General features: G+C 44.6%; 1 protein-coding gene across 1 annotated transcript in view; it reads left to right on the top strand.

Annotated features, from left to right (window-relative positions):
- St6galnac3 (ST6 N-acetylgalactosaminide alpha-2,6-sialyltransferase 3) overlaps window positions 1-24,819 on the top strand; it is a 529,184-nt gene that overhangs the window by 80,956 nt on the left and 423,409 nt on the right. The window lies entirely within an intron of this gene.

The raw sequence follows: 24,819 nt of genomic DNA, 5'->3' as shown, positions 1-24,819 counted from the left end.
CATATGATCAAAATTTGTATGTCTTTTATAGAACAAATCATACAGTTTTTATATCACTGTCTTAGGAAAAAATATTTTTAAGGTTTCTGACTTTAGGAACTTAAGTTATTGATCATTTGAGAGAACTACATGCCCTTTTTTTTCTGAATTAAACATTAAGCAAAGCAGTCTGAGTTTTGCCCACCCCACCCCCTCTTTTGGGTAACTTGATTCTCCAATTATAAATAATGATTATTTAATGTCTGTTAATTCTCTCACAGTTAAGGGTGAATTCTAATTAGCTATCTCCCTGAGATATGTGGTTTGTGGCTTGAAAGGTTTTCCTAATTCCTTCCCTCCCTAGAACTAATGACTCAGAACCAAGAAAGACTGACACAGAGCTTCCTCTTGTGTGGGCTGCCCATGCTCCCTTGGGTGCCCACACCCTCTTGGTCCCTGGTGACAGGCATGCCTGCCACGCTGCTCTGGGTCTCGCTGCTGCACCTGTTAGCTTCTTATGCAAACAGAGCTTCAGTCTGCTCACAGTGTGCTCATTTCTGGGGCATTTCTTGATGGAATTCTGGGCAGTTGTTCTTTCTAAGGCTTTAAAGACATGAACGCGTGGTTTTGTGTGCACTCATCTTCCGGACCCTTGTGAAATCAGCTCCAGTCCTAACTGATGCTGCACACCGACTGCAGAGCTAGTCAAGACCTTTTGTCTGCAGCTCCTAATTTTTTTTTTAAAGATTTATTTCTTTATTATGTATACAATGTTCTGCCTGCATGTATCCCTGCACACCAGAAGAGGGCACCAGATCTCATTACAGATGTTTGGGAGCCACCATGTGGTTGCTGGGAATTGAACTCAGGACCTCTGGAAGAGCAGCCAGTGGCCAGCCAGCCCTCCTCCGTGGCGTCTGCTGCAGTTCCTGCCTTCAGCCAGGTTCCTGCTCTGGCTTCCTGTTAAGCACAATGAACCCTTTCTCTCCCATTGGCTTTGGTCAGTGTTTTATCACAGCGCTAAATGGACAGTAGGTTTAACCAGGGGCGAAACCATTGAGAAATGGGAGTTCCTGATTTTTAACTGCTGTAAGAAGCAAACCTCAGTCAAATGTGTGGACAGGATGTTTCCCGTTGGTGAACTTTTCTCCTGAGCAGGTGGAGAGGAGGAATGGCACCTTAGTGTGTAATGGAAACATCATTTCAGAATTGCAAGTTGAAAATAGTCTGAGATTAGATAGATGTCATGATGGTGTCCAGTGATGTGCATGCATTTGTACCACTGAGCCGTGCGCTTACAGAATGCTGAAGATAACGACTTTTGCATCATGCGTGTTCTACCCAAGTTTAGTTTGAAAAGGCTGAAGGAAAGCCTCTCTGGGAGAGCCGTCGGGTCTGGGCTCTGACTTGGGGAATGTAGATATTAAATGTCATTGTACATTGTGGATGTTTAAGGGTTGTTATTTTGGACTCCAGTGCTCATGTTAGGTGAAGATAAAATGTGTCTGAGACTCAGGACATGCTTGGCGAAGAGCTAGCAATAACTTTATGTTGTTCTACATTTCTATGAACCATTCCTCTTGGAAATATACGGGGGCAAAAGTAATTTGAGCCTCCATTAATTGGGTTCTAATTTTCTAGCTATCTAATTTAGGCTCCCCATTAAAGGACCAGCTACCTAATGTAGTATTTCACTTTAACCGATTCCACGTGCAGTCATGCAGGAGAAGCTGATCACAGGGGGCTCTCCTCTCATTTCTGCCTCCCCCACCACGGGCTTCGTGTTCTTGACACTCAGTAAATGTTTTTGAAGGTCAGCTATGGTGCAGAGGGGAATTAATATGAAAATGCATTTAATAAATAAGCTGTCAGATGGTTCCCTAAGATACCGTGAGTGGCACAAAGGCGTCTCGCCTTTTCTGTCCGCTGTGTGCCGAGGGAGGGATGGTTAATACAGGTCCTCCGAGGCACACGCTCACAGGCCTTCTGTAATCACTTCAGCCCCCGCCTTCTTCACTCACTTCGTCCCTCTTGAGTGACAGAGCCATTTTCTCCCAGAATCCAGTCCCTCCCCAGGAAAGGTGGAACAGAAATAGACACCCACTATTGGCAGGATAAAAAGAGAGTGGTGGGTTCTCACACAGGAGGCTTGTGCTGGATGACCCTTGTGCACCATGCGTTGGGGTGGAGGCTTTGGTTGGTCTTTTGAGTTGCGGTTATTTAATGTTAAACCTGGAGAGTTGTCTGAGGCTGTGATTGGGAACTCTGCCCTTCACAGGCTTTGCCTCCAGGCACAAACACAGGAAGATTAAACATTAATTAAAATATCTGCACGGGAGCATACACTGTGCAAAGAAGTAGAAAACTCTCTGGGCTCTCAGTGGGGAGTATTTTACAGAGCAAGGCCTTGTTTGGGGCTCTGGAGATGCTGGACTTTACTTCCTTAGACCTGGAGGCATTTCTCAGGGGAAGTATGTTGCCTGTGCTTCTCAGCAAAAGCACGGAGGCTCAGGGGGCTCTGGCTATGCTCAGGGGCCCCAGATGTTCCTACCCAAACTTAAGAGTCCTCAGTGCTCACTCCCAAGTCGTGGGGTCTGGAAGGAGGTTGGTTCCTGTCTTCTCAGATGCTTCTCTGTTTAGGCCTCAGATCTCTTTCTGCAAACCTCTTAGCAAGTATATCTAGCCCTCCATCTGCTGAGGTAAAAATCCTGAGTGTCCCTCATCTTCCTCTCTCCACCCTGAATTACAGAGCAAACCTTTGAAAATACTTCGGAAGGCCTCTGTTTTCAGGCCTCTGTTATTGACTTCTGAACCACAGACCTAGCTGCCTGCATTACAGTGTGGTGCTTTCCTTGCTTCTTAGTCTTTGCCCAGCAAGGTGCTCATGGTGGCCATTTTTCAACATACCTGGGTCCTTTGCTGGGGACACTGGTCTGAAAGAGTCTACAGGCTGTGTAGACACCTACCATGTTGCCCCTCATCCTGAGCACTGATATTGCATCTGTCCAATTTGTCCTTGAGCCTTTCTCTCTGGCTGAAATTTTCTGCTGCTTCTGCCTGGGCTAAATCCCCTTGTTCCTCCTTGGTAACTTCCCTGTTTCTTTGGTTTAGCATCTCTTTCTAAAACTACATATATATTCATGGCTCCTGCAATTTTCTTCAAGTACAACCAATTTGGCATTACTGGAGAATCAAGTCCAGGCTAGCTTAAATGAAATTGGTTTGACCTCTGTTAGCCCCTTACTTCCTGTTTCTCTTTCTGTTTTATTTTTCTTCGCAGTGATACATTTATTTCCTCTTTGGACTTTCTCTTCATTTGTTTCACTGGTTTGTTGTTTATAAAATGCTAAGTTCCTTTAGGGTAAGCTCTGGGAAGACAGGGTCACTGTCTTGTTCATGGTCTTGTCCAGAATAGCGCTGTGCACATGGTAGGTGTTCAGAAAGGATTTGTACAGTGAGTGAGTTATGGAACTGTCTAGATTTTAAATTCACTTTTAACATTTAATAACTCCGTGGCATTCAGCAAGTTGCTTCGTAGAGGTCAGATTTCCTCATCTACGTAACGCAGCAACCTCTGCTTCATGGAGTTGTTTTGCCGAGTAGAATCAGTCTCGTTCCCTCCTGACATCCTGCACTAAGTCTGATGTACAAATACAAAAGCTGTTGTCATCTTGTCATTGTTAGTGCTGATCTGGCTTCACTGAGTTAGGAGTGAGTTTATTCAGGCCTGAGTCTAGCTTCCCAGCAAGTGGAATTCAGGAGCTAGCTGTAATCCTGTGCAGCTGTTTGGGAAGGAAATCTTTGGTTGATTCTGTTTCATTGGTAGAAGCGTGGGGGCTGCCTGTTAGTGGAGTCAGGGTTCCTGACTGAATGGTTGTTGATTGGGTAAGGGCTTCGAGAATGTCAAATGTCTCATTCTTCCTAAGACATTGAAATGTAATAGAACCACAGAATGGAGGCCATTCTTGTCTTTTAATCACATAGACATCATTAAGTTATCCCTTGTTGTCTTATATTTAATCGACATGCAATGTTTTATGTGTTTCCATCTCTGTTGTGTGAGGAAGGTAACACCCACATCAGCTAACAAATTTTCACATTAGCCATAAAAAATATGGTTAATGCTCAGTTCTGTGAAGAAGGCACACAGGTAGTTTGCATCTTAAAATGCTGGTAACCGCTGTCTATTAATACTGTGAATTCAGTTCAAAGTTTTACATGTCTCCTCTTTCAAGACTGAGTGTTAAGATTAGAATTTAGAGTTGAGACAAGTCTGCACAAGTCATTTCTAACAGGAAAAAGATAATAAATGTGAGTCAGAGCACAGCTGGAGGCAGGCCTGCATGATTATTCCAAGGCTGGATGGACATGAACACTCGGAAATTCAAATTAGAATCCTTATTTGTCATGCCAGCTAGGGTCACCGCCTCTCTCTTCTGATGTGGCCAGTATCACCCCGTGTCATCAGTAGACTCTGATGATAATATGAGAGTCCAGTTTCGGATTTAGTCTACCAATCTTTTTCCTCCGCATCCCAGATTTGAAGACTGGGGAAGGTTTTCACTACTGAGCCATGATTACCTTCACATGACCAGTGGTCCTTAGAGATTATTCCATGCTGTTTCAAAAGATAAACCATGTCATCTGGTTTTCAACAATTATTTGTGCCATTAGAACTCAACTGTACTGGCCAGCCACTCTGAAGAGATAGATATTCAAAGAGTAGCAAACAGCCGGGGTGTGTGTGTGTGTGTGTGTGTGTGTGTGTGTGTGTGTGTGTGTGTTTTCATCACGTGGGCGTATGTGTGCCCACACAGGTGTATGTGTGTGCACATGTACTGGTGTATGTACAGAGAGGCTAGAGAGAAGTCAGCATCAGGCATTGTTCCTCAGACGCTGTCTGCTTATTTCTTTTAGACAGTCTCTCACTGGCTTGACCTCACCCTGTAGACTCCGCTGGTTTCTCAGGGAGCCTCAGGGTCCACCAGTTTCTGCCTTCTGCGAGCTGAGGTTACAAGAGCTTGCTGCTCTGTGCAGATTTTTGTCTTATGTTCTGGGGATCAAAATCAGACCCCCTTGCTCTCAAGGCAAGCACTTTCCCAGCAGCCGTCTCCTCAGCCCCACAACTGACCATTGACACATGATTTTAGATTAGTCCTTACTGTGGAATAAAAGAACTACTTGACTGAATCTTGTGTGATCATTTTTTCACGTATATGCTAAATTAGGGCTCTTCATAAAACTGCTTATGATGACTTTTCTTTTTAGAGATATGATTATGTGAGTTCAGTTTACCTGGTTGTACTCAAGTGTGTGTGTATTTGTGTGTGTGTGTGTGTGTGTGTGCGCGCGTGCGCGTGCACTCATGACTGTGTCTATATGACTTTGTGGTACGTTCCAATCTTTTGCAATTCTTTTAGTTACTCCAATGAATTGCTGATTAAAAATAAACTTTGTTTGCTTTACATTTAGTATCCACTTATAAGTGAATACACACCATGTTTGTCCTTCTGAGTCTGGGTTACCTCACTCAGGATGATATTTTCTAGTTCCATCCATTTGCCTGCAAACCTCATGATGTCATTGTTTTCTCTGCTAAGTAGTACTCCATTGTGTATATGTACCACATTTTCTTTATCCATTTTTCGGTTGAGGGACATCTAGGTTGTTTCCAGGTTCTGGCTATTATAAATAATGCTGCTATGAACATAGCTGAGCATGTGTCCTTGTGGTATGATTGAGCATTTCTTGGGTATATGCCTAAGAGTAGTATAGCTGGGTCTTGAGGAAGGTTGATTCTCAATTTTCTGAGAAACAACCATACTGATTTCCAGAGTGGCTGTACAAGTTTGCACTCCCACCAACAGTGGAGGAGTGTTCCTCTTGCTCCACATCCTCTCCAACATAAGCTGTCATCAGTGTTTTTGATCATAGCCATTCTAACAGGTGTAAGATGGTATCTTGGAGTCATTTTGATTTGCATTTCCCTGATGACTAAGGATGTTGACCAATTCCTTAAATGTCTTTTGGCCATTTGAGATTCTTCTGTTGAGAATTCTCTGTTTAGCTCTGTAGCCCATTTTTTAATGGTATTGTTTGGTATTTTGATGTCTGGTTTCTTGAATTCTTTATATAGTTTGGAGATCAGCCCTCTGTCAGATGTGGGGTTGGTGAAGATCTTTTCCATTCTGTAGGGGGTCATTTTGTCTTATTGACCGTGTCCTTTGCCCTACAAAAGCTTCTCAGTTTCAGAAGGTCCCATTTATTAATTGTTCTCAGTGTCTGTGCTACTGGTGTTATATTTAGGAAGTGGTATCCTGTGCCTACAACCTACAGCTCCAGAGAAGCTAACTAACAAGGAGAACCCTAAGAGGGACACATGGATTGCCCTGGGAAGGGGAAATAGATGAGATCTCCTGAGTAAACTGAGGGTGAGAAGGGGCAGTGGAGGGTAGAGGATGGGGGACGAGAACATAAGGGAACAAGATAGTCGAGCTGGAACAGGGATGGAGTGGGACAGCAATGAAAGAGATACCATAATAGAGAGAGACACCAAGAGAACAGAGAGAAACCTGGTGCTAGGGAAGTTCCCAGGAATCCACAAGGATTATCCCACCTTAGTCTACTGGCAATAGTGGAGAAGGTACCTGAACTGGCCTACTCTGGTAATCAGATTGGTGAATACCCTGTCATCATAGAGCCTTCATTCAGTAACTAATGGAAGCAGATGCAAAGATCCACAGCCAAGCACCAGGCTGAGCTCCAGGAGTCTGGTCAAAGAGAGAGAAGAGGGATTCTATGAGCAAGGGGCATCAAGACCATGATGGGAAAACATACAGAGACAACCAAACCGAACTAGTGGGAACTCATGAACTGTGGACCAATAGCTGTGGAGCCTCCATGGGACTGGATTAGGCCCTCTGCATAGGTGAGACAGTTGTGTAGCTTGACCTGCTTAAGAGGCTCCTGGCAGTAGGATAAGGATCCATCCCTGATACATGAGTGGGCTTTTTGGAGCCCACTACCTATGGTGGGACACCTTAACAGCCTTGGTTCAGGGGGAGGGGCTTGAACCTGCCTCAACTGAATGTACTGGGCTCTGCTGACTCTCCATGGGAGACCTTTCCTTGGAGGAGGTGGGAATGGGGGGTGGATTTGGGGGGAAGGCTGGGGGTGGGAGGAGGGAGAAGAGGGGCACCTGTGGTTGGTATGTAAAGTGAAAAGAAAATTTCTTCATAATAATAAAAAATAAAAATAAAAATAAACTTCGATAGTCATGAAAACTGGAGATGACTACGGTTTAAAGAATATGTAGGTAACTATTTCTGAAAATTAATGAAGTGGGTTTTTTATTTTATTTTTTGAACAGAGCATTTGATATATTGCTTGATGCTTCATTCTGGACTGGTACTTGAAGAATGTGAAGTTGTAGTATAGATTTTCATTTTAATGGGAGTGTTGTAATACCCTCATATTTTTTTCACTTCTCATTAGTTTTTATAACCTATGAATTACCTAAAACAACCTCAGTCATTTGAATCTTGACTTACACTTATTTTACTGTGTGCAGAGGTGTCATCTGAGAAATGGCGTCTGTATTTATGGTGCTGGTGTCTCCGGGTAGACGCTAGGACTGTTGCAGGACATGCAGACGCTGCCAGGAATGCTGTGCTTTTTGTGCTGTTGGGGTTCCGTGCAGCAGCGACGGGGGAAACCAGGAAAGACGATGCCGGTGCAGTGGTGGTCGCAGCTCATGGGAATGTAATGCGACTGTAGACTTTTCTCTGCATGGCTTTAGCACCATCTTCATAGACTGGTCTAGTGAGGATTTCGTGCAGTTTATTCTGAGCTTATTGCTTCAGTTCATTTGCTCACTGATAAATCATTACATTATTGCTTAAGAAAATGGTCTATCCCGAGGCTCCAGGCCTCAGTGCTCTCTTTTAGGTCATGGTTGATTTTTGCACTAAACTTTTTATAGTAGGTAGAGACAAGTAGCGGCTACCTTGTTAGTCCTCTATGTCTGTGTGTCCTGCTGTTGTGAATTCAGCCAGCTGTGGGTCAAAAATATTTTAAAAGATGATTTCTGAGGCTGGGATGATGGCTCCGTGGGTAAGAATGCTTGCTGTGCATGCTTGAGGACCTGGGTTTGATTCACAGTACCCATGTGTACCTGTCACCCCAGCTATGTAGGGGACAGAGACAAAAGAAGAAGGCTGAATTCGCTCCAGGATCGTGAGTAACCCTGTCTCAAGGGAGAGTGACAGAGCATGGCAAACAGGACATCCTTGAGGCATGACTACTCACAGTAAACATAGGACGGAGTGGATGGAGATAATCAGTGGCTGTATGTACATATGTTGCTGGGTAAGCTGTATCATGTTGTGGAAACCTTGGATTGTTGTAATATGCGCACCAGTACACAGCTCCATGGGCTCTTGCATATTCATGTGAAATGACGATTTGTGTGTCAGCCTCTTCATGTTTGATGTCTCTCCTCTCTCCACCCTGAGCCTGTTGACGTAATTCCCTTTAATAACTACGGGCTTGTTAAGTTCTTTTGTAACGTTCTTCCTTTAGCTTATCTCCAAACTGTGGTTTGGGTCCTTATGTAGGACACAGGTGTCTACATGCATATTGCTCTGAGAGAATCACCCCCCAAGCACTGAGTTAGGAGACACACAGGACTCGTAGCGGATTCTCACACTTTAGACTTTTCTTGGTGAGGATTTGATCTAGTTTTCTACTCATGTGTCCTCCCGCGTGTGGCTGTCTCTGTGTCTCTCTCTGATGAGGAACAGGAGTGAGAGTGACCATGAGCTGATGATTCCACTTACTGACCACAAGTGCTGCCTTTGTGCTCTGACATGGAAGGTGCTCCTCTTAACCCTAGACATGAACTCAAATTCGGTCTCCACTTCACAGATAAGGACACTGAGGCTCAGAGGGAAGTAACTTGGCCAAAGCCACCAGGCTGGTTGGTGTAAGATCTGAGACTCAGATCTAGAACTACAGTGATTCTCGTTCAAAGCCAGTGATGTTCTGTACCTGGTGGCTTTTTAGTTCAGTTCAAAATTCCTGATTGTGCCCTCTGTCCCCCACCAGGATCGACTCAAAAACCAGCAAGGGAGATAGATACACGTCCCTCATTTTAATGTAACTGAATGCCACTAGGTTGTAAGCTCCAGGTGGCATGTGTCTGGTTCTGAAGCACCTGTAGGGTTTCTCTTAGGTACCCAGTGAATGTCTTCAGAGCGGATGTACGAGCAGGACTCACAGGGGTCACTTTTCGCTCTTTCTGTGGTTTCTGTTTGTGTGTCTGTTCTGAGTCGTGCTTCTGCTTCCTTCCTAGGTGGCTTTGTTCACAGCTCCCTGCGTGCTCAGCTGTCACTGCCACAAGTACGTTCCAGAGCACACGCAACATTCCAGGAAGTGTTGGCACAGGACACATGGGTGGATCAGACCAGATCCAGCCAGTACTCTCCTAGAGAGATGCTTTCATACTCAGCTTTTTCTCAGGCCTGTCTGCCTGATTTAGTTTTCATGGCAGTGAATAGTGTGTGAGGGTGAAGACAGAATCCAGTCAAGAATGCCTATGCACCCAGTCCTTAGTTATTTGTATGTGTTCTTGTGAATGTGAGTGTGCATATGTGTGCACACATGTGGAGGCCAGAAGTTGAGTTGATAACATGTTCCTACCTCAACCAATCTGTTTAAAGATTTATTTTTATATATATTGTTAGTATTTGCCTCTGTGTGTGTGTGTGTGTGTGTGTGTGTGTGTGTGTGTGTGTGTGTATGTACCATGAGTATGCCTGGTGCCTGTGGAGGCCAGAAAAGGGTACTTGATCCCCCAGAACTGGAATTGTAGGCAGTCGTGAGCCACCATGTGGATGCTGTGAATGCGACCTGGGACCTCTGTAAGAGCAGCCAGTGCTCTTAACCTCTCAGCCATCTCTGCAGCTCCGCTTCACCATAAGTTTTGAGACAACATCTCTCACTGAATCCTGAGCTGGTCAATTTTGCACTCTGGCTGGCTGTTGAGCTCCTAGGATCCACCATTCCCCAGCTTCCCAGAGCTAGAATTATAGGTGCTCACTGCCATGCCATGCCTGTCTTTTCTCTTTTGTGTTGGGATCCAACTCAGGTCCTCATGCTTGTGTGAGAAGGGCATTATAAATTGGGCCATTTCTCCAGTTCCCAGGTTTCTGATCAAGTGTGAGCATGACAGGGAGGCACACCACACACTTGGATTCTGATCCCACCTGATATAGCAGCTGTGACTGTCTAAAAAGGATTTCAAGTTGACTTCTTTGATCTCATGCAATGTTCCATGATGTACAGAGGGAGATGGGTCAAGATCCATCCACTGGCCATGGGGAGGAAAGAGCATCCTCCACAAGAGCCTTCTTCTGTCACTCCTAAGTGTACAATGGGGCTCCCCCTTCTTCCTTCAGCTCTTGAAGTAGTTCTGCAAGGAAAGTGGGGTCATCCTTGTTCTTGTAGGTGAGGTTCAGTGAGGTGAGGAGAGATGCAGGGCGATCTCCCTGTAAACTCACTTATCTAGGACTGTGCTGTGTGCTCAGGGCTGTGAGAAGGGACCATGGGAGGGTGGGAGAGCCAGCACCTATTTATATCCGTGTCCTGGGAATTGTATGTATAACTCACTATGGTAGCCTGCTTGTTTCTGTGACCTCGTGGGGGCTTTGCTGTATTCCTTTGCAGATTTATGAGCATGCATATACCACCTCCGCTGGAGTTCCCTGTGGAATCTCAGAGATCACGATTATTTGGGTTCTAAATTATTCTTGTCCAGTTTTAAGCAGATGAATAGAATTTTCACCCTCTGAGCAGTGATTCATCAGGAGCATTACTTCAGTAATACCACATTTGGTTTCCAAGGAAACTGCATCGTCCATCCTTCCTTCCTCTTCCTCAAGCCTCGTTTTTTAAAATTAAATTTATCTATTTGCATATGTGTGTGTACATGCATCTGTGCATGCTGAGGCTCACATTAAAGGTCAAAGGTCAGCTTGTGGGAGTTCTGTCCTTCTGCCTTGTGGGTCCCAGGGACTGGACTCAGGCCTTCAAGCAGGTGAACTTGCTGGCCCCAGGTCTGAGTTCTTGAAAACTAAAATGAACTGTTGAACCTCTTGTTAAGGCTCTGGTTCTGCCAGCCGTGCTGGGAATTGAAGTTTTTCTCCTGGCCGTCCTAATACTGCAGATGGTATTCTGCAGAGCACCTGTGCATCCTGAGTGGCCGGAATCAATTACTGCCTTGATTATGACACGCAGTTGATGACTGCATCATGCTGCAGAGTCACAGTTCTTGATCCAAAGTCTCAAGTTGTTTTCCATCCTGCAGTCCTGTAATGACTAACTTGGGATTCATTGTGTCCCGTGAAAGTACAGGCTATGGGGTGTGTGCATATTTCACCTGAGCCATGTGTTTGCATTCTGGCTAACTGGATGGATCCAGTCAATTTGTCATTTCCAGATAAGTTCATTACTGCATCTAAGCATCACTTATGCAGATTGTACCACTGGTGACTAAAATATTCACGGATGTTGTCTAGACTACTTAACTCTGTTCAACTCTGTTCAACGCAACGAAGTATTTACTAACACCAAAGTACTCTGCAGTAGTTTATAGCCCTGCAGGCAGCCAGTGGGCAGTGTTGATGGAAGGCTCTTTCATCCTTCAGTATCGCCAATGCTGCACACATATACCTATAAACAAATGTGCACAGTCACGTGTACACATACATACATACACAGCATTGTTTATGTGCATTTGTTGAACTCTGTGAAGCTGTGTTACTGTGCCTGATGGTCTAATAAAGAACTGAATGACCAATAACAAGGCAGGAGAAAGGGTAGGCAGGGCTGGCAGGCAGACAGAATATATAGAAGGAGAAATCTGGGAGAAGAGAAGAAGGACCGAGAGAAGGGGAGGACACCAGGAGCCAGCCAGCCACGGGAAAGCCCAGAGGCAAAAGTTAGATGGGATAATTTAAGAAAAGCTGGCAAGAAACTAAGCCAAGCTAAGGCTGGGCATTCATAATTAAGAATAAACTTGTGTGTGTGTGTGTGTGTGTGTGTGTGTGTGTGTGAGAGAGAGAGAGAGAGAGAGAGAGAGAGAGAGAGAGAGATTGATTGATTGATTGATTTGGGAGCTGGGTGGTGGGCCCCCCAAAAGAGCAAAGAGCAAAAACAGCCAACACCAACACACACATATACATACAAACAAATGTACACACAGTCATGCATACAGACATATATACACAGACATACAGACTCCTACAAACACAGACACACAGTTACACAAACAAATATAGACAAAGATATACAAACATACACAGAGACTCATACAAGTACCCACACACACCCACACACACCCACACACACACACACACACACACACACACACACACCCCAAGTCTACCCTTTCAGACTAGCACCATCCTGCTGTTTTGAAGTGGTTAAATTTTTCTCCTTTGAGGAATTTAGCATAGCCTGGTTGCTGGCGGGATTTGGTTTACATTACAGTGAAAAACAGAACAAGACCAGCAAGGCAAAATAAAACACTAACAGCCAAACCCATAATCAGACACAAATAAAATGATTCAATGAGGTTGTTTCCCAGAAATTCTAGAATTTTCTGTAAAGTTACAGAAATGGCTCCTGCTGGTAGGAGGGCTTTAAGAGTTTAACCTCTCCTTGATGATCAGATTCGTAAAAAGATAATGGTTCTGTCATTTGTTGAAAATTCTTCACGTGTTTGTGTCATTTGTTTACACATAGCTTTTTCCTCTTGGTGACAGAATACCCGTGATGGGCCACCACCACCTTACAGACAGGAGACCAGGGAGGCTGTGCTGTATTTGTTTGCGTTTCATACTTCTTTCCCCAGAAACCTGCTTAGAAGGTTTTAGAAGCAGAAGCCAGGGAAGGAGCTGAGAGTTAGCATCCCCTGCAAGTGTGTGGTGCAGGCTGGTGGCAATGGTGTCTCCGGGGAGACTGTATGAAGTCCACAGTCAATGCTGCAGTCTGAAGGAGGCGGACCCTGTTCTTGACTGAGCTCCAGACTGTCTGTCTGCACACTGAGAAGCACAGTTGTGGACCGTCCTGTCAAGAAGACTGACTGCACAGAAAGTGGGCTGGTGTGAAGCTGTAGCCAGAGGTGGGGCGGGAAGGAGGAGACTTACCATGTCACACTCTTAGAGGACACCTAATGTGACAGGAGTCCTCTAAGACAGTTAAGAAAGGTTGGCTGAGGTCTCTGAGGAGGGAGAGGGCTGTGGATATGGGTGGGATTCAACCCAACTGGATGACGTACTTTCTCCAGCTAAGTCTTACATCCTGAAGTTGCAGATTCTTCCAAAATGGCCCCTCAGCTGTGGACCAACCACTCAACACAGGAAGGTTTTTGAAGGACATTTCTTTTCCAAACCATAAATGCAACCTCTTTACTGTCTTAAAAAAAAATCAAAGCATTGAGAAAAGCTTTTACTTGTGGGAGTTGTATCCACTGAAGTTTATAGTATCAGAAATTCAAGTTGGCAAGATTTAAACATGTTAATTCATTTAAAGCAATAAGAACAAACCCATTTCATGTTAGCATAAATTACATATATTTATAAGAAATAATTAGCACTAATCCCAAAATAATAGAAATGGTAGCATTTAAAACACATTTACACATCTCTTAGAAGAAGACAGCTGGACGCTCCTGTTGTCTCTGTCCAGTCTGCTGTGATATGATGTGTCGATTGAAGTAGATAAAGAAAAACATAACTTCAGGCAGATATGGCATTGGAAAAAGGTGTTTGGATGGCTGCTTTAGTTTACGGTAGATGTTCTGCCCTGCCACTGCAGAACCCCATTTGATAGTGTTTTTTAAATTTAAAGGTTAGATGCAATGTGGAGTCTGAAACCGAATCAATGAACTTTTCACATTCCATCTCTGTAAATCTCATTGCTTGAGAGTACACTTTAGATTTTTTACTCATGTATGACTTGGTAAGATTTTGTGTTGGTTATTTGAAAAGATTGGTTCGCTGAGTTGATGTCAATCTTTCAAATTTTGACACATTTTATTATGTGATAACTAAAGGAAGTCACATGACCTAATCACCATCCATGGATCACATTAAAAAGCATCAAAAAGACTAAGGGCTGAGAAGCTGCCAACAAGTTCTATAGAGATCCAGATTTTCACTTGAAAAGTTGTTTTTTTTATCATCACATCAAATACTCTTAGTTGTTATTCTTAAAGTGGTCGAATTGCTTCTTGCGTTTTCAAAACGACATCTGTCGACTGCCCAAGTCTCAAGAATTGACTGCTAGTTTTCCTTTCAAGTAAAAATTGGGTTCAGTCAGGAAGCCACCAACTGAATTCATGGCTCACAGTTTCCCAGGAGCATTCCCTTTATAACAACTGTCACATCCATGTCTGCAGGAGAAATGCTTTGTGTTTCTCCCATGCATCACACAGAACAGAAAACAGATCTACTCAAGGTCTAATGAAGTTAGTGATTCTTACAGCGCCATCAAGAGCATTCTAGTTAAAGCTAGTGTTCTGTTGAGAGCACATGGCCATGGCGGACACATGGATAGTCTTTCAGTCTAATTCATGCTAAGGTGCTGATTTAGCCATGCATACTTGGTGCAGATCTTAGCATAGTAAACAGGACTAACTATTGTTTAAAAACAGGCTTTGTTCTTGTTTTTTGCTTTGCAGTACTAAGACTTGAACCTAGGGCCTCCAGTGCTCTAAGCAAGCATTGTACAGCTGAGCTGTAGCCCTCATTATTATTATTATTATTATTATTTAATTTATTTATTTATTCTGTGTGTCTTTTACATCCTATATCTTGATACCATTCATTTTCCCATCCCTTTGCATCTGCCCCTTGGCCCTGCACACCCTCCAAATAAAACAAAATTTAATAGGAAAAAAATACAAAAAAAGAAAAACTTAAAAAATTCCATCATGTAAGCTGCAGTGTGACACAGTGATTCATACCGTGAACTCCTTTGTCTCTATATCTTTACTTGCAAGTGTACATTGCAAAGAGTCGTTAGTTTGGCTTGAGGCCTCTGATTCTACCCCATCCATGCTGGGCCCTTGCTAGGGCTCCTCGTGGATATCCTGTTGTTGTCCTGTGTTGTGGAGATCCTGCAGCTTTGGGTCTGTGGGTCAGGTCCCTTCACATGCTCCAGCAGATCACAGATGGGGTGGACGATGGGATGGGCCAAGTCAATCTCCTTGGGTCTCATCCTGGGCAGCCGTAGGGTTGGCCCACCAGATGTGAAATGGGAACAGGTCTCCCATGTTTACCACTTGTGGCCTGGCTCACCCACACCTGGACTAACAGAGTTGGTTCTCTCTGATGAGCTCTCCTACCTGCCCCAGATGTTGATGGACGGTGGAGGAGGGCAACTTTCCCCCACCCATGCCACTACAGGACAGATGGGTAATGAAGATGACTCTCTCATGCTCACAATTTTGGGCCTTGCTCACCCAGACCTGCACCAACATGGTTGGCTCTATTTTGCTGTCCTGGTGAGGTGCAGGGCCTGCTCTCCTGAGTATTTCAGCTAGTGGGGGCCCCGAAGTTGTGAGTGTGAAAGAGTTCTCCCCATGCCTCATCTGTCTTGTGGCGGCATGGTCTGTGGCAGGTGGGAGAGCTGCCCCTGTTGTCATAAGAGGAGAAGAACTATCCCTGACCCCCACCGGCCCTCCCACCATCAGTGCCTGAGGCAGGTGAGAGAGCTGGCCCTGTGGTCTTTAGGTTTCCTGGTGGCCTTGTTCTCTGTGTCTGGTGCATGCTGGGTGTGCACAGGTGAGGTAGGGAAGAAGACTGGGATGTTGTGAGTCTCTCGAAGCTCAGAAGGTAGACTCTCAGTAGACGGGTCTGTTGAAATGGAGTGCTCATTTTCCTCATTTGTAAGGTGGCATGTGACAACATTGCTGTGTGAATTACCACTCGGAGAAGGTTTGCGATTTGCTCCAAGTCAGATGAATTAGAGCAGGTGTGCTTGTACCTCATTTGGCAAGGAATGCTCAGGAAGACTGTGAAAACTTCAGTTGCTGACTCAGACAGTCCAGGCAGGGGAAGCTGTATTGTCCTGTGTGGTCTGAAGCTGCTTTTCTGGGTAGCAAAGTATGAGAAACTGAATAGGGAGCTTCATACCTTTTCCCATGAAGACATTCAGCAAGTTCATGTCAGTTCTTCATGTCCATGCTGGGAGCTGAGAGCCCTCGGTCTTCCCATCTAACTTGACTTCACTTAATTTTACCTGAGGATTGAAATACTCCCTAAGCTTTATTTATTTTTTTTACCTCTATGAACAATAAGTTGGACAGTCTCTGATTCACTACATGGTTTCTAACATTTTGATTTCCCTGTACCGAATTTCTATGAAAGCCAGATGACTGGGTTCCTAAAGACAAGGTGACCACCACCCATAGTTAGCTCACCGGCACCAAGCTCCTTCACAGGCCAGCTTTGCCGCTTCTGTGAAGTTTCCCAAGCTTATCTTCTTTTGGTACTTTGAATTGTGATTCATTTTCAGTACTGCTGCCAACAGTGTGCCAAATGACGTATTGGTAGTTTGAATAATTATCAACAATGTTAGCTTAGAATCATACAGTCATATAACAAACATTGCAAGTGTTACTTCTGCAGGGCTTCAGGCTGAGTGCTAGGAACCATGCGAGACAAGATGGCATGGCTGTTTGTTTCAGTCTGGGAGATGCGGATAAGTCAGCAAATAATTATAAACCAGTATGATGATGAAGGAAGGGCTAGAGAGGTTGGAGTATCTAATCCATGGGAGGCAGGTTCCCCAAGGCAGTGGGGTCTGAAAATTTGAGAGGGTAATTGAATTGTGTACCCAGAGGCCAGACTGAATGATGTGTGTATGGTGAGCCCTGAAGACAAAGTGTCTTTGAGAAGGATGATGGGGCAGACTCATTGAGTGTAGGTCAAGGTGGAGCTGTAGATGATAGGGAGTGATCATGTGGGAGAAGGTTTGAGTTGAAGTTTCTGTGATATTCGGGTTTTACAACCTCAGTGTTCTTCACACTGTGGGCTGGGTGCTTTTTCATGGAAGGTGGAGAGGGGCTGTACTGTGCACTGAGAAGTCTCCATGGTCTCTGTCTTAGATGTTGGCCCTACTTCCCAAGTTTTAATAACTCAAAATATCTTCAGAAATTGTGAGGTACCCCTTAGTGAAGTCAAACGTGCCCTTGGTTGAGAACCACTAGTACAGAGATGCTCATTTGCAAACAGTGAAGCATGATAATAGGATTCTACCCAGGAAGATAACACAACCTCTTTGGACAGTTACTATGATAGCAGCAGTGTGGAGAACAGGTTGGGAAGGGGCAGCATTTGAGGTTGGGAAATGTTAGGAGTCTATGGTTGCAACTAGGGTAGGAAACAATTCTAAAATGTGGCTACAAGAATGGAAATATCTCCTGGAGGCAGGGCAGATTTGGAAGAGAGCTTCAACAGGGCGTGATGACTATTTGGACTAAATGTAGTGAGGAAGAGAGGACTGAAGGACTCAAGGGTTCTGTCTTGGCTTCTGGGGAAGATAGTGACATGATTTGTGGATGAAGGAGGCACAGGAGAAAGAACAGATTTATTTGGGGACTAGGGGAAGATGCTCTGATTTTTGATGTGCTGACCTTGTTGTACCTAAGCGAGTCAAGCAGAGATGCATGCAGTGGGAAGAGTGGGGAACTTGGGGCAAGTCCTGCCTGGTCCAGATAGAGCACAGAGGAGGAGGAGAGGCTGACAGTGGGAGCTGGAGGTAGCTTTGCTGAGAGGTAAACTCTTAGTTCAGGCTCCTCCCTCTCTTCAAAGGATGGAGGTTTTTCTGTGGTCCTGGATGTTGACTGGTTATTCTGAAGTGATTGGATCTTTCTGGCTCTGGAGATTGCCCCATCTGTCCTCATGTAACCAAAGCAGAAGCTCTGAGTGGTAGCATCTAGAGTGGAAAGACAGATGCTCTCTTACCACAGGACCGATGCTGGTCCAGACTGCTGAATTATGTAGGGACTTTGTAATGGGAATGTATTCCCTGAGCCAAGATCGCTTGCTGAGCTTGAGGACAATTCCTTTGAGTTGGTATGTAGTAGAACTGCTTTGCTACATTAGAAAAGCCAGTCCTAGTGACTTCCAGACTGTGTAGCTGTTGCTAAGTGGGATGATGTCATACATCCAAGCCTTAGATAGCATCACTGCACATGTAGTATAATTTTTCTCTGAGTGGTATGAGCTCCAGATACCTGACCTTTGAAGGTTCTAATGTATTATTTACATGAAGCTAAGAGCCACTGCATTCTAAATGGCTGTGATTTATCATGACCATTTCAGAATTGAGTCCTGTGGCCATATGCTAATTTGACTCAAAGGAAATTCTGTGCTGTGTGCTAGAATTTCATGCTTAAAATTTTCAGCAGTGGTTTCTATGCTCTATTAATTAAAACAAGACGCTTCATAACTTTTCCACACAATAGAGGAGGCACTCAGCAGCATATACTTGAATTAAAACCCTTGGAAGCCTTACATTTTCTGGTCTGGCAACCTTAGATTTCTAATTTATGTGTCCCATCTGTCCTGAAGGAGAAGGCAAGTTGAAATTTATAGCCATCCCAACTGAGAGTGTTAAAGTTCTTCATTAAATGAGAGCTTATTTGTATATTCAAGTAGGAAAAAAATCTATGTGATTGTACAAAATGAAATTTGCACTGAATCTAAGGTAGGTTATCCCCTGAACTTCATGCATTCTGCTTTCCTGATAACCCTACCCAGTTAGTCATGGGATGGACATAGGGAGAAGCAATCTCATATGATACAACGTCTTTAACACTGACAGGTGCACCTGGGATTTTGTAATTGTATACCCCTCTGGGGGGACAGTAAGAAGCTGAGCGATGCATTCAGGAGAGGAAGCATGAACAGAGAGAAGCAGAGACAGGCAACGGTGACATGAGTGAGGGCTCCCAGGTGTTTAGAGCCTTTCAGTCCTCATTTTCAAGGAGATTCCCAAGGCCAGCTCTGCTCACCCTGCCTCTGAGGTGTGCAAGAGACTTCCAAAGCCATCTAATAATGTCCTGGGTTCTACAACCAGACCAAATGTTTTCTGGCACATCGGAGCCCCAACATGAGCCATAATTCTGTTTTTTGACAAGATGGATGGTAACTTCTGTGCTTCATGTGTAACTTTAAAATACAGTCTTTCCTGAGGTGAGTAATAATTGATGGCTTCTGGTGATGCTAGACGTTGGGTAGTTTCTAAAAGCACGACAGTAAATGCGGAGAATGTAAAGACTCGTGTAAATTTGAAATTAGTTCCTTAAAGGAAAGATGGCGTGTATGCGTGTGTTTCTTGGTTCCAGATTTGGCAAGTTCAGGCCTTTAAATGTTTGATGCAGGGACAGAGAGAAGAGACTGTAAGCTCTCAGGGGTAGGAAGCAGGTAGTGTTTTATCAACAATTAATAAATGGGACCTTCTGAAACTGAAAAGCTTCTGTAAGGCAAAGGACACAGTCAATAAGACAAAATGGCAGCCTACAGAATGGGAAAAGATCTTCACCAACCCCACATCTGACAGAGAGCTGATCTCCAAAATATATAAAGAATTTAAGACTAGACATCAAAATACTAAGTAATCCAATTGAAAAATTGGGTACAGATTTAAACAGAGAATTCTCAACAGAAGAATCTCAAATGGCTGAAAGACTTAAAGGAATTGTTTAGCATCCTTAGTCATCAGGGGAATGCAAATCAAAATGACTCTAAGATACCATCTTACACCTGTCAGAATGGCTAAGATCAAAAACACTGATGACAGCTTATCTTAGAGAGGATATGTAAGGAGAACACGCCTCCACTGTTAGTGGGAGTGCAAACTTGTACAGCCACTCTGGAAATCAGTATGACGGTTTCTCAGAAAATTGAGAATCAATCTTCCTCAAGACCCAGCTATACCAGTCTTGGATGCTCAATCATACCACAAGGACACTTGCTTAACTATGTTCATAGAAGTATTACTCATAATAGCCAGAACATGGAAACAACCTAGATGTCCCTCAACCGAAGAATGGATAAAGAAAATGTGGTACATTTACACAGTGGAGTATTACTCAGCTGTAAAAAACAATGACCTCATGAAATTTGTAGGCAAATGGATGGAACTAGAAAATATCATCCTGAGTGAGGTAACCCAGACTCAGAAGGACAAACGTGGTATGTACTCACTCATAAGTGGATATTAGATGTAAAGCAAAGGATAACCAGACTACAATCCACAGTCCTAGAGAAACTAGATAAGAAGGAGGACCCTAAGAGGGAGGCATGGATCGCCCTGGGAAGGGGAAATAGAGGAGATCTCCTGGGTAAACTGAGGGATGGGGGATAGTGGAGAGGGGATGGGGGATGTGAACACGAGGGATTGGGATGGCTGAGTTGGTAGAGGGATGGAGAGGGAGAGCAACAAAAGAGATCTCTTGATAGAGGGGGCCATTATGGGGTTAGGGAGAAACCTGGTGCCAGGGAAACTCCCAGGAATCCGTAAGGATGACCCGAGCTAAGACTCCTAGCAATAGTAAGAGAGGGTGCCTGAACTGGCCTCCTCCTGTAATCAGATTGATGACTACCCTAATTGTCATCATAGAATCTTCATCAATAACTGATGGAAGCAGATGCAGAGACCCACAGCCAAGCACTGGGTCGAGCTCTGGGAGTCCAGATGAAGAGAGGGAGAGGAATTACATAAGCAAGAGGGGTCAAGATCATGATGGGGAAACCCACAGAGACAGCTGACCTGAGCTTGTGGGAGCCCACGGACTCTAGACCGACAGCTGGGGAGCCTGCATGGGACCAACCTAGGCCCTCTGCATCTGGGGGACAGTTGTGTAGCTTGGTCTGTTTGTGGGGCCCCTGGCTGTGGGACCAAGATCTGTCCTTGGCACATGAGCTGGCATTTTGGAACCTATTCCCTATGGTGGGATGTCTCACTCAGCCTTGATGCAGGAGGGAGGAGCTTGGTCCTACCTCTACTTGATATGACATGCTTTGTTGTCTCCCATGGGAGGCCTTCCCCTTTATGAGGAGTGGATGGGGTGGGGTAGAAAGGAGGTGGAGGGAGGGAATGGGAGGAGAGGAGAGAGGGGGAAACTGTCCATGGTTTGTATGTAAAATAAATAAGTAAAATTTAATAATAAAAAGAATTCATTATTGAGTTAGAAATTGAATTGATAATTGGCCCCATGGCTGCTGGGCCCTAAGGGACAAATGTTTGTGCTTATTTGCTAAAGATGATGGTTTCTCACTTAGGAAGCCAGGCTGTGGGGATAGGGAAGAAACAGCTTTTCTAAAAGCAAAAGATCACAAAGAAAAGGATAAACTATCCTTATATACTACTAGTACTACTTAAAAACATAATAGAGGAGAGGAAGGGGAGAGGAAGAAGCTGGAGTGTCTGCAGAGGGGAGTTAGTGCACGGCTGTTGGATGGTGGAGGTCAGGATTCTATGAGGAAGTCAGGTAAGCAGGCAGAAGTAGCAAGTATGTCACAGTTGTTGAATGTTGCCCACTGAGCAAAACAGCCACCACCTGCATCAGATCAGTGGTGCCTGTGTGCAGGCGTCAATCACTGTTGGTGTTGGGTCATAGAGGGAAGGGTGGGGAGGGCCATTGGCCCTCATCTGAGTCTCCAGCCAGGCAGTTGTTCACACTTCTGCCCTAACTGCACGTGGCCTTGGGTTCTAGGGTGGTGTGCTAGAGTACATAGGCTGGGGCAGGTTAACAGAAGGGTGTTTCCATCTGTAAGGCTATGGAGAAGCCATTATCTGTGCTGGGTAAAGACTTCTCAGCATGAGTGCCTTGGAGTCACTCCTGCCCGTAACACTTCACTCATAAACATCATTGGTTTCCCAGAGTGAACTTGGGACCATAGGAGGAGGGGGTAGATGCTGTTTGTGTTTCCCCAGGGAAGGGATTCTTGCAGCACTAGCAACATCATTCACACAGTACTTGGCATGTACAAACACACTGGTGATTGCATTTGTAAAATCCAGCTCTCCTAAAGCCTTGGAGAGCATTGACTGGGTAAAACAATGGGATCTGCATTAAAGTCAGGGTATTGAACTGGCTGGGCAGTCCTGGGTAAAGGGATGTCAGATCCTTCTTATCACAGAGGCAAACTTTGGGCTTTAGTGCAAAGGCATTGGCCTTAAACAGCACAGAAAATCTCTGATGTTGCTGGGGGATCTAGGGAGAGTGTATGTGTCTGGCCTGTGTGTGTGTGTGTGTGCACATATGCATGCATGTATATGACTCGTTTTAAGGCATTAAAGATATTCAGTGCAGCTACCTTAAAGCACCTTTGGGCCCTTGGCATTAGATATGGAGGTCTGAGTGTTGTGCACTTAATATGTTTTGTGAACTTTTGTTGTGAAAAAACTCTACAAGGTCCTAAGAGGATACAACATGAATGAAGGCTTGCTTTGAAAAGCTGAGGGTCAGGTGAGAGTGAAGTTTGCCCTCCTGTCCTTTCCAGACCCTTCCAGTCCTGACTGGAAAGGACATGCTCAAGTCAGAAGTGATAAAGGAGCATGGTGAACTGTGAGAACAGGAAAGATAGACAGCATCAAATAAGGGGGGTGAAGGGTATGAGGTCAGACTCCACATTCTAGGTGGATCCTGTTCTACGCTAATAAAATTAAGTCTTGGATGTTGAGATGAATTTAGTTTTTCAGTGAAAAACTTGTCTGTCATCCAGAAACACAGGCAAGTCATCCATATGTGGCCTCTGAGCTTCGTGTTTCCAATATGCTGATTTATTATGTACACTGATGTGGCCTTTGGGCCCTTAGTGTTAAATATGGATGTCTGAGTGTTCTGTACTTCATCTTAATTGTGAAGAAATTACCTGTCAAGGAAGGGAGTCCTTCCTGAAGCAATCAGTCTGCAGCTTTATGGGGTCTGAGTACACTAACTTAACATTCAATTAAGCGTTATTGGTTCTGATTAATTTGTGGGAAGTTGCAGAATGGGAGTTTAGAATATTTAAAATGAAATTGTTTTACTAGTTATCAGAGGACACTTAATGAAATCCAGTTGTGTGCACGTGCTGGGGTGAGTCCTAGGGTGCATGTTTAGGAAATGTAAGGCTACTTTTACTGGCTGGTGAATGCCTAGAACATTTCAGAAGGATCTTGAGATGCAGGTTGACACTCAGGCCAATGGAGATGGCATGCAGGTCAATAAAGGCCACATTCAGGTCAATCTAAGTAGAGTCTCTGAGAGGGAAGCCATGTATCACTCTGTGGAAAACCCTTGCCCCCAAGGTGATCCCAACGTGCAAGCCGCCCTGACTGAGAGAACTAGATAAAAGCTCAGGGAAGCTTCATGAACCACCCAATGCCAATTTAAACGAAATTAATGGATCAAGATGGTTGGCACTTAGTGTAATTCAGATGAAATTTGTGCTTCTCACCCTCTGAGAACTGTTTGGAGGTTCTTGCAGGGGAGATCAGCCATTTGTGTGTTCTCGGCCGAACGCCAGCCCTCCTGTGTCCTCTTCCGCTGACTGTGCAGCTTCAGGAGGGACGTGCACACAGTGGTGAGTGAGGAGGGAGCACCTGCCTGGCCGTCCAGATCAGCCGAACCAACCTTGGCAATCAGTAGGGTGTCAGATGACGTCTTCCTTTTTGTGACGGAGCCTTGCTCTGCAGCCCAGGCTACTCCTGTCCCTGTGTCCTGATTGCTGTGGTTGCAGATGCAAGCCATTATACCTGGCAGATATGTCCTTAAGTTGTAGGGATTCTTAGAAATGTTTTTTTTTTTGGAGTATGCATTTTGCATGTTTTCCTTATTACAGATTTATTATTGATTCTTTTACCTATTAAAATTATTAGCCCTTCTAAAGTAGAGAAATTGAAAACGAGAGCTGGATCTTTAGTCTACTCTTAAGTCTGCAGAGGAAAGCTCCATGGGAGTACTGAGTGTTGTTCAAACCTTAGATGGTCTTTTAATAGAAAACCCAGAGGCAGATATCAGGGTGAAAGCTGAAAGATTGGAGAAGTAGAACAGCCAGCCACTAGTTCTTACCTCTATGAAATCCTCAGCCTAAAGAGAGTGAGTTCCTGTTTCTTCCAGCCTTATATACCCTTCTCTGCCCTGCCATATCACTTCCTAGAATTAAAGGCGTGTGTGCTTCCCAAACAAAGGCATGAGATCTCAAGTACTGGGATTAAAGGTGTGTGCCACCACTGCCTGGCTTTGTTTCTCTCCTAGACTGGATCAATCTCATGTAGCCCAGTGTGCCCTTGAATTCACAGAGATCCAGGCAGATCTCTGCCTCCTGAGTGATAGGATTAAAGGTGTGTGCCACCACTGCCTCACCTCTGTGTCTAATCTAGTCGCTGGCTCTGTCCTCTGATCCTCGAGCAAGTTGATTAGGGTACACAATATATCACCACAACTGAGGTGGTGGGAATCCTGTCTCTTCAGCCATGGTGATATAGAGGGATAACCCTGGGACAAACTGTCAGTCTGGGTGCCCAGGCAAGGTATTTCTTGGAGGCCACTAGTCTGAGCATTTCCTGCTGCAGGGATATAGTGTTAAACTGGGGAACCACCTATGGGCTCTTTCTAAGGGGTGTGTGGAGATCTGTAGGAACCTTGGAAGAACTTTCTCATCTTCTCATAGCCATTTGGTACCCACAACCAGTACATTTCTAAGGACAAGTGAGAGATGATGTGGGGGATTGCATTGGTACATCATCTGTGTCCAGATGGCCTGTGCAATGACAGTG

The sequence above is a fragment of the Peromyscus eremicus genome, chromosome 6 (genome assembly GCF_949786415.1).
Source record: "Peromyscus eremicus chromosome 6, PerEre_H2_v1, whole genome shotgun sequence".
NCBI classification, from domain to species: Eukaryota; Metazoa; Chordata; class Mammalia; order Rodentia; family Cricetidae; genus Peromyscus; species Peromyscus eremicus.
Note: the sequence above shows the minus strand (reverse complement) of the source record. Positions and strands in the feature narration are given on the sequence as shown.